Source organism: Grammomys surdaster, unplaced genomic scaffold, assembly GCF_004785775.1.
Source record: "Grammomys surdaster isolate TR1022 unplaced genomic scaffold, NIH_TR_1.0 125881, whole genome shotgun sequence".
In the NCBI taxonomy this organism is placed as follows: Eukaryota; Metazoa; Chordata; class Mammalia; order Rodentia; family Muridae; genus Grammomys; species Grammomys surdaster.
Window position 1 is genome coordinate 1,783,112 of NW_021620706.1, and position 15,018 is coordinate 1,798,129.

At 37.8% G+C, this 15,018-nt stretch overlaps 1 pseudogene; it reads right to left on the minus strand.

Annotated features, from left to right (window-relative positions):
• Positions 1–1,626: 1,626 nt before the first annotated feature.
• On the minus strand, positions 1,627–2,020 carry LOC114608246 (annotated as a pseudogene).
• Between the last annotated feature and the right edge of the window lie 12,998 nt (positions 2,021–15,018).

The window sequence follows — 15,018 nt, forward strand, 5'->3', positions numbered from 1 at the left end:
GAGAGAGAGAGAGAGAGAGAGAGAGAGAGAGAGAGAGAGAGAGAGAGAGAGAACTCAGCAGGACACCACTGAATCTTAAACATAGGCGTAATCAACATGATAATACTTAGTACGATGCAGAAGTCCGTACTATGGAAAATCAGGCTCGCTGATTTGTCCTTTGATGTTGATTCAAGTTTGCATATTAAAAGATTCAGAACTAGGCCAAAATAATGCTTCATACCAATATGCAGTCAAGATATAAAGAATAGCGGAAAACTCATACTGCAGTGCCTATGTAAATATGATGCCAAATACTATTTGTGTGGTTCCTTAGTAGAAACGGACAGGCAGACCACGCGTCAGGGTTTGCCTTAATGAAGAGCTCCGTTAGTAACAAAACAATGAAGCATTGTGCTTTGGTGTCCACATTTCAGCTTGGAATAGGTAAAGCAAGGAGACGTGTCATGGCTCTAAAAACAAAGACTTCAATATTAGAAATACAATAGAGGTACAATCTTCATTGGGAGTGAGAAAATATTCTTTCTTCCCACGGCCCCTTCATACTCTATATCCATTTTGCATCACAAGAGAATTAAGAGTTTGAGGTTTAGTTTATTTCTTTCTTCTTTTTTATCTGGGTTTTTCTTTTAAAGTTATATGAGAATGACGTGATGCCTGCACTACTCTTGTGTCAACTTGGAAAAATCTAAGCTCTTTTCAGCTCTTCTCTAAGACTAGTCTTATTGGGCTAAGCCTGTCCTCTATTCCCTTGAAAGGTTCCACAGAGAAGTGGCCTCTGTTCAAAATCAGGGTAGCATTGGTTGTAGTGTCACTACACTTTATATACCGAGGCAACAGTTAGGATGATAATAATAGCTATAATTTTAGGAAGAGCTTCTATTCGGTATAAACATTCTCTATCTCTTCATTATTCAATCATGAAGGTTTGAGTCTTGAAAGTAATTCAATTTATCTAACTCATTTGTCACGTATAAATGCACTCTCCTGTGATATGATTCTTTCTTAATAACTATTGTTAATTAACATTTATTTATTTACGTATGTTGTGTGTGTGTGTGTGTGTGTGTATGTGTGTGTCCATACGCATGCCACACTGTGTGTCTAGAAATCAAAAAACAAATTGTGGAAGTTGTTATTCTTTTGTCCTGTGAGTCTCAGCAAGTACCATTACTTTTGAGACATTTAATGAGCTACTATGATATAATTCTTAAACTCTGTGATATGAACTCTAAAACCTATTTCACCCCAAAAATGACAGGTGCCGATTCACCATCTCTAAGGTTCCCTTTACCTCTACCATGCTTTCATTCTGTGACTCTTTTTATGTAAACTTTCAAATAAGACATGCAGAAATAGAAATCCACTGAGTATTTTTGCCCACTGTGCCCAAGGGACAATTCTTTCATTAATCTATTGCTTAATAGAATACGGAAGGGTTTTTTTTTTTTTTTTTTTACTTACAAAGTGTTAAGTATGCATCTAACTAATACCTCACTGAGCTGCATAGCTACACAACACAGAACACTGTGGAGTAACAGTTATTTCCCTTCTGTCTGATGGTTGACTGGAAGCTGTGTCTCATTTTCTTTTTTTCTTTTTTTTTTTTTTTTTTTAGTCAGTCTTGTACTTTATTGTCATAGTCATCTCAGGCCTTGACTGCATACTTGCGCAGTGGGTACAGCCGCTCCTTCCGCTGCTGCTTCTTGGTCTTCAGCTTCTCTTCATGCTTGGTGAGCCGGCGTCGCATGGCTCTAGTCTTCTTGGGTCGCAGGTCCAGGGGCTTGTACTTCTTGCCCTTGTAGAATTTCCTGAGGTTTTCTTTTTGAGTCTGGTTAATGACAGTGAGGACATGGGCGATAGATTTGCATACGACTTGTATCTTGGAGAGCTTGGACGCAGCGCCACCTGTTACTTTGGCGACGCGAAGCTGGGAGAGTTCCACCTTCAGATCGTCCAGTTGTTTCAACAGCTCCTCCTTCTTCTTGCCGCGCAGGTCCCGAGCCTTAATCTTGGCCATTGCTGCGTTGTTCACGGCTGAGGCTGCCTGGTTCGAGAGAAAGAGGGTTGTGTCTCATTTTCATTGCCGATATATATCATCTATATCATAGACAGACATTGTCCTATGAAGCCCAAGATCACTTCAGAGCAGTTATGTAGCCAAGGATGACTTTGAACTTTTGATCCTCCCTTCACCATCTGCCATGTGCCTCACCATCACACCCAGTTAACCTAGTGCTAGTGATTGAACCTAGGATTTAACTCATGCTACACAAGATCTCTACCAACTGAGCAATCTCCCCATACTCCTAGCCCTAGAAAGGATCAAAATTCAACCTTTGAAGTCTGCTTTCTATATGCCATATGCAACTTGTGCTACTATAGAATTAAAAGGGCATACTCAAATCATTATAAATAAAGGTCCCTGAGGATATAAAGATGTTCCATCACCACAATGGTTTAAAAGCCAAATATACACAACCAGAATGTTCTCACTCCTCTCTTACAGTTCCAAATGTGTAAATTCACAAAACTATTCCTGATCACCTTTAATTTTTTCTCCAAAGCTGGGTATTTGTCTTCCTTTCTAAATGACAGCATAGTAAATGGAAAAAGGGTCGAACAGCTGCAAGATCTGGTCCAGGCTTTTCCTTCTTCTAGTACTACACAAGTTGACTGTACTTCATATTCAATAAACCAAAAGATCATATCCTTCATCCATCCCCACAGCATGGAAATTTTACTTGAAAAAGGCTTTGAAAGAAACCACTCCCAAATGCTAACTTCATCTTCAAAATGAGTCTTGGACCATATGAAACATCTACAAAACAGACTTCAACTTAACAAAATGATGGCGCCAGGGAAATCAGAGCACATGCATGAAATCTGAAGCTCAGGATGACTTTCTACCACAAATTTCCATCCAGATGGCAATAATCTTGGTGAGTAAACCATTCCTGCAGTTTTACAAGGGCATAGACTGCTATCTCTCAGGAAGATACTCATTGCCTTGGAAGCAGAAAGATGAATGGCTGGTAATAATCCTTCTTATTAACCTGTTTCACAACACCATACAATCTCCTTATCAGTGATCTGTATAGCATAGTTCCACCCTCATGGAAGGAACCCTCCCATTTCAAGATGACCACAGATAAATAAAAGAAAAATATTACATACTGTTGATTTATTGCCAGGCAGTTTTACAATGTTTAGACAACTGAAATAAACCAGAGAAGCATTCTGTTCATGACAGAGGCCAACAGAAAGGCAAAGAGTCTCTACCACAAGTGAATTTCAGTTTGAGCTCTGACCTCTGTTGAAATGAGATTTGTAATGTAAATGCTAATAGATTCCTACAAGGCAACCTGAACGCACTGCTATGAAAGCACAAAATAACAAGCATCATTCACCACCTCCAGTTGAGTTTTAATTACTGCAGGTCTGCCTTTTTCTGCTCCTCTGGTTCTCTGTCTACAAGGTGGACCTCAAAACTCCATTCTGAAACCAATGTGCTCATAATACAAGCTTCTTCTTCAAGAGACCCTTTGTCTTGGGAGATTTATTCAAATCTGTTTTGGGCTAGATAAATATATTTTTTTTCCTGGCACTTCTTGCTCAATCTTTATTTAAATGCTATACAGAGAAGTAGATATTGATGGCATATTTAATATGCTAAGATTAGAAGTGGCAGCAGAAGAATGACTACCACATCCTCCTCCTACTAGGTGGTCCAATGCTAAACTTGGCATAATGTGCATCCTGAAACTACAGTCATTGCCCATACTTCAGTGATGTAGAGACAACCCATTGCTTTTACTTAACACCCGTCCCTAAAATGTTTTCCCCTAAACCACCCATATATTCTCTTCCTGTACCAGTAGTCCACTGTCCACAGTCAATAGGGCTAAGAATATACAATTCGAAGGGTCAGGAAGATCCTGTGAAGGCACCCTGAGGGTCAGAAAGAGCATTTGAGGTTACCTCTAACCTTGCATCATTTTCATTACAAATCTAAGATAATCTTTGTCTTTTTGTTTGCTGCTTATTCCCAGTTTTGCAGTGAGTGTATCAAGTAATGTGCATCAGACTTCTGATGAAGGGCATGACAAACACCTTCAACTACCATTCAGTATAACCATTGTGCTTCTCAATTGCACTGAATCATACTTTTTGAAAAAATCCAGTTTTAACCCCAGAATATCTTTGACGGCCTAGTAAAGACAATAACTTTATTTACTTTTTTGAGTATATTTCTAAGAGTTTAGATTATAGAATAGGAAGTGGATATGAAGGACAGTAGATATAGATACTTTGACTCCAACTTCTGTGGTAGGATGCTGTTGCAAGATGAACAAGCCACTTTTCAAATAGGTTTCTTCAAAGAATGGTTGAGAAGCTCTGATAAAGCTATACTAAATAGTGGGGGAGGGTCATTTGGCCAAAACTAAATGAAGTGGGTCTGTTATGTTGAGAAATGTAACTGTTCTATTACTGATGTCTTTATTATTGTTGTTGTTTGTTGATGTTGCTGTTTTTGGCAAAATTATAGGTTACAAATGAAACCAAACTTTGGGAAAGCAGGTAGCCACAGAAGGAGGTCACCCATTTTTCAATACTTTAGGACTTTTGCATGGTCTTGATAGTGGTTTCAGTGAATGAATTTTCATGTTGTATTATGAACTCTGTCAGCATTTGAGAGATGTGTATAACTCTGAATTTACAGTTCCTAGTTAACGACAATCACAATGTGTTATTTTAAAAACTCATGCAAACATAATGCAGAGTCTTAAAATGCAGAGCCAGCCAATAGGATTTTAAAGAATATGCATATGAGTTTTGTTAACATGGCTTCAACTTCTATGGTACTGAAAGTGACCTCCAAGAAGCAATCTCTTAGCAAGTTTTGGTGAAATAGCAAAGAATATTCTCCACAGTGATCTTCTGGGGCCTCTTAAGAATCCCTTTCCCTCTTTATAGCTGTGTGGGAACAAATTTTCCTTTATGTCTTTCAACCAGAATAATACCTCCCAACAGAGTAAAAACACAGAGATGTGAAAAATCCACAAGTTTTAACTGAACTACACAGCAAAGAGATCTGTGAAAACAGAAAACAATACTTGTCAGTAATTTTTACTCATTTCATTTAGAAAGTATGGTTGTGTATATGTGTTAACAATAGTTGGTAATTGTATCTTTAATTAAATTTTAAGTGTCGCAATTTTAATTTCTTATAAGGGCATAGATTGGTACAAACAATAACTGGGAGAAAAATCAGCCTCTTAAGAATTGTACAATCCTTAAAGCTGAAAAAAAAAAGCCCAAGTGTTGCTATCTGTTTCCAGGTACTGCTGCTATAGCCCAGCCCTTCTTCTTTCATGTAGAACTCCTCTGGTAGTCCTTGAGTGGATTTTAACTTACAAAACCTTGAAATGTTACATAATCTCACACATCAAAATTATTATTTTGGTGGAAGAGTTGGGATTTAATAAGATACTGTATGAATCATGGCTTCGGGTTAGAGTCAGGGAATAGTATGTCCTCTGTAATCTACACTGAGAAACGATCTGTGTGGAGGTCACTGGGCCCCTCTATCAAGAACCAGTAACCTAACTTCCAGACGGAGCATTAAGTTGATCTAGTGTTCTGCCACATGTGGACTCTCAGACTGAGAGCTCGTGGGTAATGAAAGGACAAGGAAGATACTCCATTCTGGGTCCCAGAGTACTAACCCTTCAACATTTATCCTAAGGCTTCTACCTCCATTCATCAAAATGGGTTACATGTCTTTCCTGTGGCTTCACAGATCCTGTCTCTGCCTGCTAAGCTCTGTGCTCGTACCACACAATACAATTTTATGCACCTTCCTTGCTAGCTAAGAAACCCTGGGGAACAACAGTTTTGCTTACTCCTCTTTGCTTCCCTGTGCTATGACTGACTCTGGGTCTGGAATGAAGGAAAGACTAAATTGATATCCTTTTAAATGCAGTGAGTTTAGTGTGAAAAAAATAAGAAAAAATAGGACATAAAGAATTACCATGGTAATGTAAGCTATGTGACATCATGGTTTTATAATACAAACTTTCAGCATTCAAAGCCAAGGTTATGAAGTGAGTTTGGATAAACCTGTGCCCTTGTCTATAAAGTAGGAAAATTGATGATGTCTATCACTATGTAGATTTTAGAAATAATTGTTATAGGCAGTTATATAAATAAGGCAATTTGAGCCAAATATTGAGGGCTGAGTTTACATACAGATAAAGGTGTCTAGGAAAACAGATAAAGTCATCCACTTCTGACCAAAGACCTAGAAGCAATCGAGAGGACAGCATTTGACTGAGGTTCATTTAGTTCTAATACCCTCTTATTTCTAATACTTTGACACTTGTTTGAAGATAAATATATAGAAGTCAATATCAAGGTAACAATGAGTGGTCATCAGCTCTTCATTTTACACCCAGTAAAGTTCTGATAACTTTTCTCTTGGCATGACACACTCGACAGCACTGAAAAGCATCATGCAAAATAAAATGTTACGCACAAATAAGTATCTAATGGTGGGTTGAAGATACTGCAGTAGTCCAACTTCTTTCATTTTCCTGATTATAACTGTATCTGCATAATGTATGAATTCAAACATTATTGCTGTTAAATAATGCATAAATATTCTCCCATGCTAAAATATGTCTATTTCCTCTTCATAAATTCTGTTGAGTGTATCATTCAGTTGTTCTATTTAAAATCCAATTGGAGGTCTGCATCCATCAGAGGTATGACTGGGGATAATGTCATCACCAGAAAGATGAGAGTACCCAGAACTGTAAATGAAATATACTTTATTAAATGTATCATATCTTCTCTCTTTGGGGTACATTATTGTAAGCCTTGAAGGTTTCATGTTTTAGAAGTAGTAGACACTTCCTATGTCACTTATTAAACACAAGAAGCTTGCACGTCAAATACAAATTTCCTGGCAGATCTTAAAGAAAAAGTTATTTCTTGTTTGTGTTGTTTTGTTTTTCCAAGACTATGTATTAATATAAACATAGTCATAGACTTTAGAGATTTCTTCTCACACACTAGAAAATACTATCTAAATTATTAGAGGCAATGATAATTGGTATGAATTTCAACTTCAACTTTACAGCTTTAAATATTCCATTTAATGCACTCCTAATGATTCTCTTATGGAAGCCACAGACAGTTCGTTGTTTTCTAAACTATATGTTTAAAATAAAATATGAGTTTATTTATTTCTATCTGTATTGTTTCTTTTTCTTTTCCTAGTAAATAATATTTGTTAAACACACATATATACAAACACATACACACAGCGCGCACACACACACATACACACACACAAAGGATACACGCACCTGTCCATTCTGTAACCATTCTGGGTTTAAACTGGGAGCTAATTGTTTCTCTTGTCTTAGTCTATTTCTATTTGCTGCTGCTAGTATGAAATAACTAAGTGACCAAAAGAATCATATTTTTTAAATTATGTTGAATTTCTGAATGACCATCATTATGCTAAAAGGTGCCTGCCCTTGTATGATGACTACTGTAATGTTTCTCACACACATGCAGTCACATACACATAGGAAGAAAACTCATTCTCTCTGTCAAATGGATTTCTGTCACTTCTGTATTCCACCCTCTGCTTGTGAATGCTGATAAAACAGAGTGATGTATGCAAATGTCTAATAAAAGGATGTGCCTTTAAAAGAAAGCATTTTTAATCCTAAGGGTTTCATGACAAGTAGAAGATAGCATTGAAATTCATCCATTGAACTTCCAACTATTAAATGGAGAATTCAGAAATTGAATATACCTATTCAATAAACAGAATATGACGGGCTATGACCCTGCATGTCTGTTTCATACTAGGAGCACACAAACAAATACTTGCTCAAAAAATCAATTTCATATACAACAAGGCTCCTTATTAAGTCTTTACCATTTTATCATAGATTGTATGCAATGGAAATATCAGAAGCATCTAAGAATTGTGGAGCCCAGTGCTAACACTTTTGACCTACAGAGTATGAATTCTCAGCACAAAAACTTGAACCTAATTTGTTTCTATCTCAACTGTTTAATGAGCAATTCTGAAGCCCTGTGGAGTGATTGATTTACAAGAAAAAAGAAGAAGAAAAAGAAAAAAAGAAAAGAAACCAAAAAAAAAACAAAAACAATCAATAGGAAACAGAGACTACTGTATATGGAGATCAGAGGACAACTTCTCTTGGTGAGATCATGGCTACAACTTGGAGTTTCGAGTTCTCACTCTGCCAATTTATGGCAAAAGGATATGATTTCTACAGTTAACTCTCTCTGCCTCAGGCTTGCAGATCTAGATGCAAGCTTTCAGCTATTGCTCCAGTGCCATGGCCTCCCTGACTGCTATCATACTCCCCACAATGATGGTCATGAACCCTAACCCTCTGGATCCCTGAACCTCAAATTCATTTTTTTTCTATATGTTGACTTAATCACAGTGTCAGAAAGAGCTAATGGGGAATAGCCTGGTCTTTTAAAACCTCAAAACTCACCACTAGTGACACATCTTTTCCAAGAAAGCCACATCCTCTAATCCTTCCTCAACAGTTTCACCAACTGGGAAACAAATATTCAAATATGTGAGCCTGTTACAGGGGCCATTCTCATTCAAATCACCACATGCATAAACGCTATAAAAAAAAGAGAGAAAGTTAGTTTATGAAACCCCAGATGAGCCTACTAGTGCAACAGAGGCAAGCCTGTTATAAGATAACTATAAGATAACTCTGATTGGATTTGAGGGATTGAATTTTAAGGTCACTCCCCTGGGGAGGGGAATTCATGTCTGTTACTGTAAACGTGGTCAAAATCCAATCATTGCTGCAGTCATGGATTCTAGTCAGGAAGCTATTGCTGTTGATTTGTTATATGGACGTGGTATGTTCATCAAGTTGGCTTCTAACAAACTATATTTATGGCCACAGAATAGTGTCAATATCATATTTGATCAGAGAAACTTCTTTCTGCAGTGGTCAATAATGACAAAGTACAAAGAATAAATGACTATTCAATGCTCAGCCATAAATAAGACACTTGTATCACCCTACATAGGCCTTAGAAACTTCATGAAAGAAGGGTGGAAAGAATGAATTATATTGAAAACAAAGTTTATAATAATTTCACCATGGATAAACCACCCAGAACATAGCTGACCTAGTCTGATCTTAGGAGCTTAGTATTTGAGTGAATTTTGACACGAATTCTGAATATTTTATTCTGTAACTCACTCTTTCTGGGTATTAAAGTGTGCAATGGAAAAGTTGAGAAGCTTCTCAATCAAGAAAATGAGAAGATACAATCATAACAAATTTGCCTTCCAGGTACACTCTACAAAGCCTTCTGTACAAAGGAATGTTCATAGTCCTAGATGAGAGGCAGAACCAGATGTACCTCTCATCTCAGCTATACCAAAGGGGCTCCTGAAGCTTATGTTAGCAAAAGAATCCTGCGTTTGGAAGGCCAATGTGTTACTTTTATCAATTATAAAAACCTGAGTATCCATTCTTTAGTTGAGGAACATCTGGGTTATTTGCAGTTTCTGGCTATTATGAATAAAACTGCTGTGAGCATAGTTGAGCAAGTGTCCCTGTGGGATGGTGGAGCATCTTTTGGGTGTATGCCCAGGAGTGCTATAGCTTCATCTTGAGGCAGAACTAGTCTAAATTCTCTAAGAAATTTCCAGATTGATTTTGCGAAGTATTTGTACCAGTTTGCACTCCCACCAGCGATGGAGGAACATTCACCTTCTTCCACATCTTCACCAACATGTGCTGTCATTTGAGTTTTTGATCATAGTCATTCTAATAAATGTAAGATGGAATCTCAGAGTCATTTTAATTTGCATCTCTCTTATGACTAAGTAGGTTGAACATGTAAGTGCTTCTCAGCTATTCGAGATTCCTCTGTGGAGAATTTTGTTTCACTCTGTACCCCATTTTAATTGGGTTATTTGTGTTGTTGATGTTTAATTTCTTGAGTTCTTTTTATATTTTGGATATTAGCCCTCTCTCTGATGTAGAATTGGTGAAAATATTTTCCCATTCTGTAGGCTGCCATGTTGTCCTATTAACAGTGACCTTTACAAAAGTTTTTTAATTTCATGCGATTGTCAAGGACCAACCTTGGCTTTGAGAGAGGTTCTGAGAGAAGGGGTGTCTGGGTGACTCAAAGACGAATTGTGGGTCCAATCTGGCAGCCTATGTTCTACTGGAGACATCTTTCCAGCCTGATTTTCTCTCTGTTCTGCTTTCTTTCTCTCTCTGATCTACTTTCTCTGGAGATCTCCAGAAAGCTCTCTCTCTCTATGTTCTGTTCAAGACAATTCTCCAAGCAATTCTTTCTTGCTATTCTAAAATATTCTCTGGATAGCTCATCTCCTGCAGATCACAAGCCCAGTTTTTTATTTTACATATTATATTAATACAGTCATTTACTTCAGGTATCCTTTTAATTATCCCAAGAATCAGCATCCGGTAACCCCAGCCCCTTAATTCTTAGGAGACAGCAAGTATTTTCTTTTAACATTCCAAAAGAATTCAGAGATCTGCCTGCCACTGTTAAGCATAGACAGGAAGCAATCTGGGTAGAACTCTGTCCAGAAATTCTCATTTCTACAAGACCTGGGTCTGGACTCCTATATCCCAGCTCTGACATTGAACTCAGGAGTCTGCTTACATTTGTATCTGCCTGTCTTTGTATATTTCTGATAAGTTGACTTATTAATGCCTTTGTTCCTTTAGATTCGTAAAGCTCCTTATACGGTTCAATTTGCTTCCTTATATTTTTACATAGTTGAGAAATTATATATTTTTTAATTTATATTTTTAGAGTTCTTTTCATATCCTTAAGGGTTCTCCTGAATGTTCCAGCAATTACCGTTTAGCTGAGACATTAGCCACACCTTTGCCTCCTAGACTTGTGCTGTCTGATTATCATGGAGTCATTAACATTAATAGGAAGGACATTTTAAAAAGGAGGAATGTAAAATATGCACATTATTATACAAATAAGCCTTATGCCCATGAAAGCCATTGTCTCTTGTGGAGACCCACATCTGCTGGCCCTGTCCCAGGGACAGGAACCATTTATTTCTGTCCCTACTAAGGCCATGCCATAACTGGCATAATGTCCCATTTATTAATTGTTGATCTTAGTGCCAGAGTTGTTGGTGCTCTGTTCAGGAAGTTGTCTCCTATCCCAATTTGTTCAAAGCTTTCCCCCACTTTCTCTTCTATTAGATGTAGTGTATCTGGCTTATGTTGAGGTCTTTGAGCTTCTGGGATTTTAGTTTTGTGCAGGATGATAAATATGAACCTATTTGCATTCTTTTACATACAGGCAGCCAGTTCAACCAGCACCATTTATTGAAGATGCTTTCTTTTTTCCATTGTATGGCTTTGGCTTCTTTGTCAAAACTCAAGTGTCTGTATTATGTGGCTTTGATTCTATTACATTGATCAACCTTACATTGATCAATTTTTATGCTAAGCAATTTCTGACCCAACTTGAGACCCAACCCCATGGTAGAGATCCAACCCCTGACAATATTAGTCAATATATTGACTAATATATTACTACTGTGCTTGTAGACAGGAGCCTAGAACAACTGTCATCTGAGAGGCTTCATCTAGCTGCTGATGGAAACAGATGCAGAAACTCATAGCCAAACATTAGGCAGAGTTGAGGGAGTCTAGTGAAAGACTTGGGGGAAGGATTGAAAGGGTTGGAGGGGTGAAGGACACTTCAAGAAGACCTACAGAGCCAACTGACCTGGGCTCATGGGGGCTCACAGAGACTGAAACACCAACCAAAAAGCTTGCCTGGATTGGATCTAGGCCTCTTACACATATGCAGCAGATGTGGAGCATGGTCTTCATGTAGGTCCTCCAACAGCTGGAGCAGCAGCCATCTCTGACTCAGACTCTATTTCCTACCTCTGGATCCCTTTCCCCCTAGTTGGGCTGTCTTGCTCGGCCTCAGTGGGAGAGGATATGCTTAATCCTGATGAGACTTGATATGCCAGAGTGTGTTGGTACTTTCTCAGAGAAGAGAAGGGAGGAATGGAAGAATAGAGGATACAGGGGTAGGACTGGGAGAAGAGGAGGGAGGAGGCCTGTAATAAGAATATAATGTGAGCAAATGAATTAATTGAAAAAAAATAAAAAAAATAAAAATGTGAGACAACAAACTTAAAGGCGTAAGACTCTAATATAGTTCTTGTTTTTGAAGAAACAAGTTAAACAGTATAAATAAATAGGAAAATGGTACTCTACCTGGGAGAATGTGATATCCCCACTGGGAAACTTGGCAATTTTAATGGACTTTCTATGTTAAATATTAACCAAACCTTAAAAATATTCTGTATACTTTTCCACATGCATTTAATTTAATGTCTTTTTCCATATCTAAACATGTCATCAACCAAAAGAGCTAATTAATGAAATACAGTGATACGTATAACAATATAATGATACAATTGATATATTATGCAGAATAATATACCATGTAACAATACATGCAAATATAATATGATATTATATATAATATGTAATATGATGACAATATAATAATCTTGTTTAAAGACATGAAATTTCCTAAGGTATCACAATAGTGGAGACAATGTATGGGGTCTGCTGACTGCAAAGTGAAGTGTGAAATCTACGGATTGCACAGGGTGCTAGTATTCTTAACACCTGAACTACCAAGTATCCCTAACTCCAGGTCTTGTGAAGGTCAAAGCTAGTTTGACATCTGTGCTGTTTGTGACATCTCTCCCCTGGCTCCGGAAGCTAGTCCCAGCTCTATCTCTATCTCATGTAGGCAGTTTCTCTAAGGCTGAAACAAAGGAGTGTTTAATCATAAAATGTATTAACTAATTGGTGAAGCCTATTATTAAAAAAAATAAAAATCTCCCTAATTACTCTGTGATGTCAAGAAAGAGGCCTGTCAAGAGAGTATCCGTGCTACAACTGTGACAGCAAAAAGCAACACTTGGAAGTCTTCCTCCCCTGGGCTTTTTCTTTGATTTCTGCCTTTAATTCTGATAAGAAGTGACAGTAGTTGGATAAAACAATCAAAACTTGAGTTGAAGAGCTTATAAACCTTCTGACACTTCAATAAACCAAAAGCCAATATGAAACCAGCAAAGCAGTTTTATGTTAGCTCTGGCTAGCCACACACCGCAGACAAGACATCCATCTGCAGAGCTCCGAGCTATCTCCTTGATATAATATTTTACTAACTCTCATTTCTCATCTTTTAAATAAGAAATAAATGCTAAATTCTACCAAGAGAAATAAAATCTTTTATAATCTTTGAGACAGTTGTTGCCATCCCTCAGGAGAGCATTACGCCTGCTGCTAAATGTCTACAAATCAATATTTAATATTTTGAAACATGAAGTCTTAATTATCTATCTCCCCTTTAAGCGTGAAACCCGCACGGAGTGAAAATAAAACCATTTGTTGGCTGATGGATTGATTGCCACTTATTAGCACTTTTTTGATCTGCAGGTCAGATTACAGAGTTTCGTTCTGAGCACATGCTAAACCTTCTTACTGGTACTTTGATGTATGAATGAAGATGGAGTGTGGTAACTTGGGGCTGTGGAATGATTCTTCCCACTTTGGTTCACTGGGCTAACACCAACAAATTAAAGAAGGAAGACAAAGCAATCTTCAAGTCATAACTGCTGTTGATACACTAGATACACTTTTCACTCCCTGGTTCAATAACAACAAATTCTAATGCCCTGTCTACAAATCTGAACAGAAAATAAAATTGTGTGCCTTGCTCCCTGCTGATGAAGAAAGGAAAACTGTATGGTCTTGTATAATATTACGAATTCCCCCCAATTAACAGGGAGGTTGTCACATGATTTTATGTGGGCTTTTAACCTTCTTGCATTAAGTCTGGGGTCTTAGCCACAACAGAGAACTGTGCAGAAAGGTTGCTGGCCTCAAGGAATCAAGCTGTCACTTGATAGGCAATGATCTGGTCCTTGGTTATTGTTTGTTTTTCTGAGTGTGCTCATTCAGAGCATGGGTGGGAAATTCCTGGGATGCATTACATAGACAAGTCAGAAAATCATGAGTCTGTAATGAAGAATCTGTGACTGGGACTGAATTTGTAGGCCTAATCGAGGTAAGGGTATGGGATTAAAAACATCCTGGATTATTTCACCATCCATCCAAAATCAAGTGTCTTTAGAAAAGATATAGAGAGTAGAGATGCACAAGAAGACGGAAGGGTTCCTGAGAGCCTGCACAGCAAACATAACCCAGATGACAGCTTGGCTTGGGCTTCTGGCCTCTGGAATGGCTAGAGAATACATTACTATTGTAAGCCAGGAAGTATGCAATTGTCTTTATGGAAATGCCAGGTTACCAAAACAGATAGAAGAAATAGAAGTGTCAGGCATACTGGGAAAAGTTAGCTGTGAGGGTTGGTCCAACCTGAGCTCTTGCAATTAAAATATAGAGTATTTAAATGCTTTCTTCTTTTTTGGTCTCACTTTTTTCTACCTTTAACACTTTTGGGTGCTTTATCCAGCTAGGTATTCTATGTGTCTACAACTATGGGACAATATATAGCTTGGGTAGTCTAAGACTAGCATATCGGCTCTGGCATTCAGCCTCGATGATCACTAAGATCTGTGGGGGTTAGTTGTAAGATTAGACATCCTTGTAAGGACTAGTGAAATGGCTCAATGTGGAAAGATGCTTTCTGTAAGCCCAAATAATCTGAGTTCCTTCCCAGAACACACATGATAGAGAAAAAGAATGGACTCCCTCGAGTTGCCCTCTTATGTACATGTGCACACACAAACTTATACAGACACATGCACATGCATATGCATACTCACATACACACACACACACACACACAGGCTCGCATGTACACATACAAATAAATAAATATAATTGAATTTTTAATTGAATTAAATTTTTAATGTTGGTA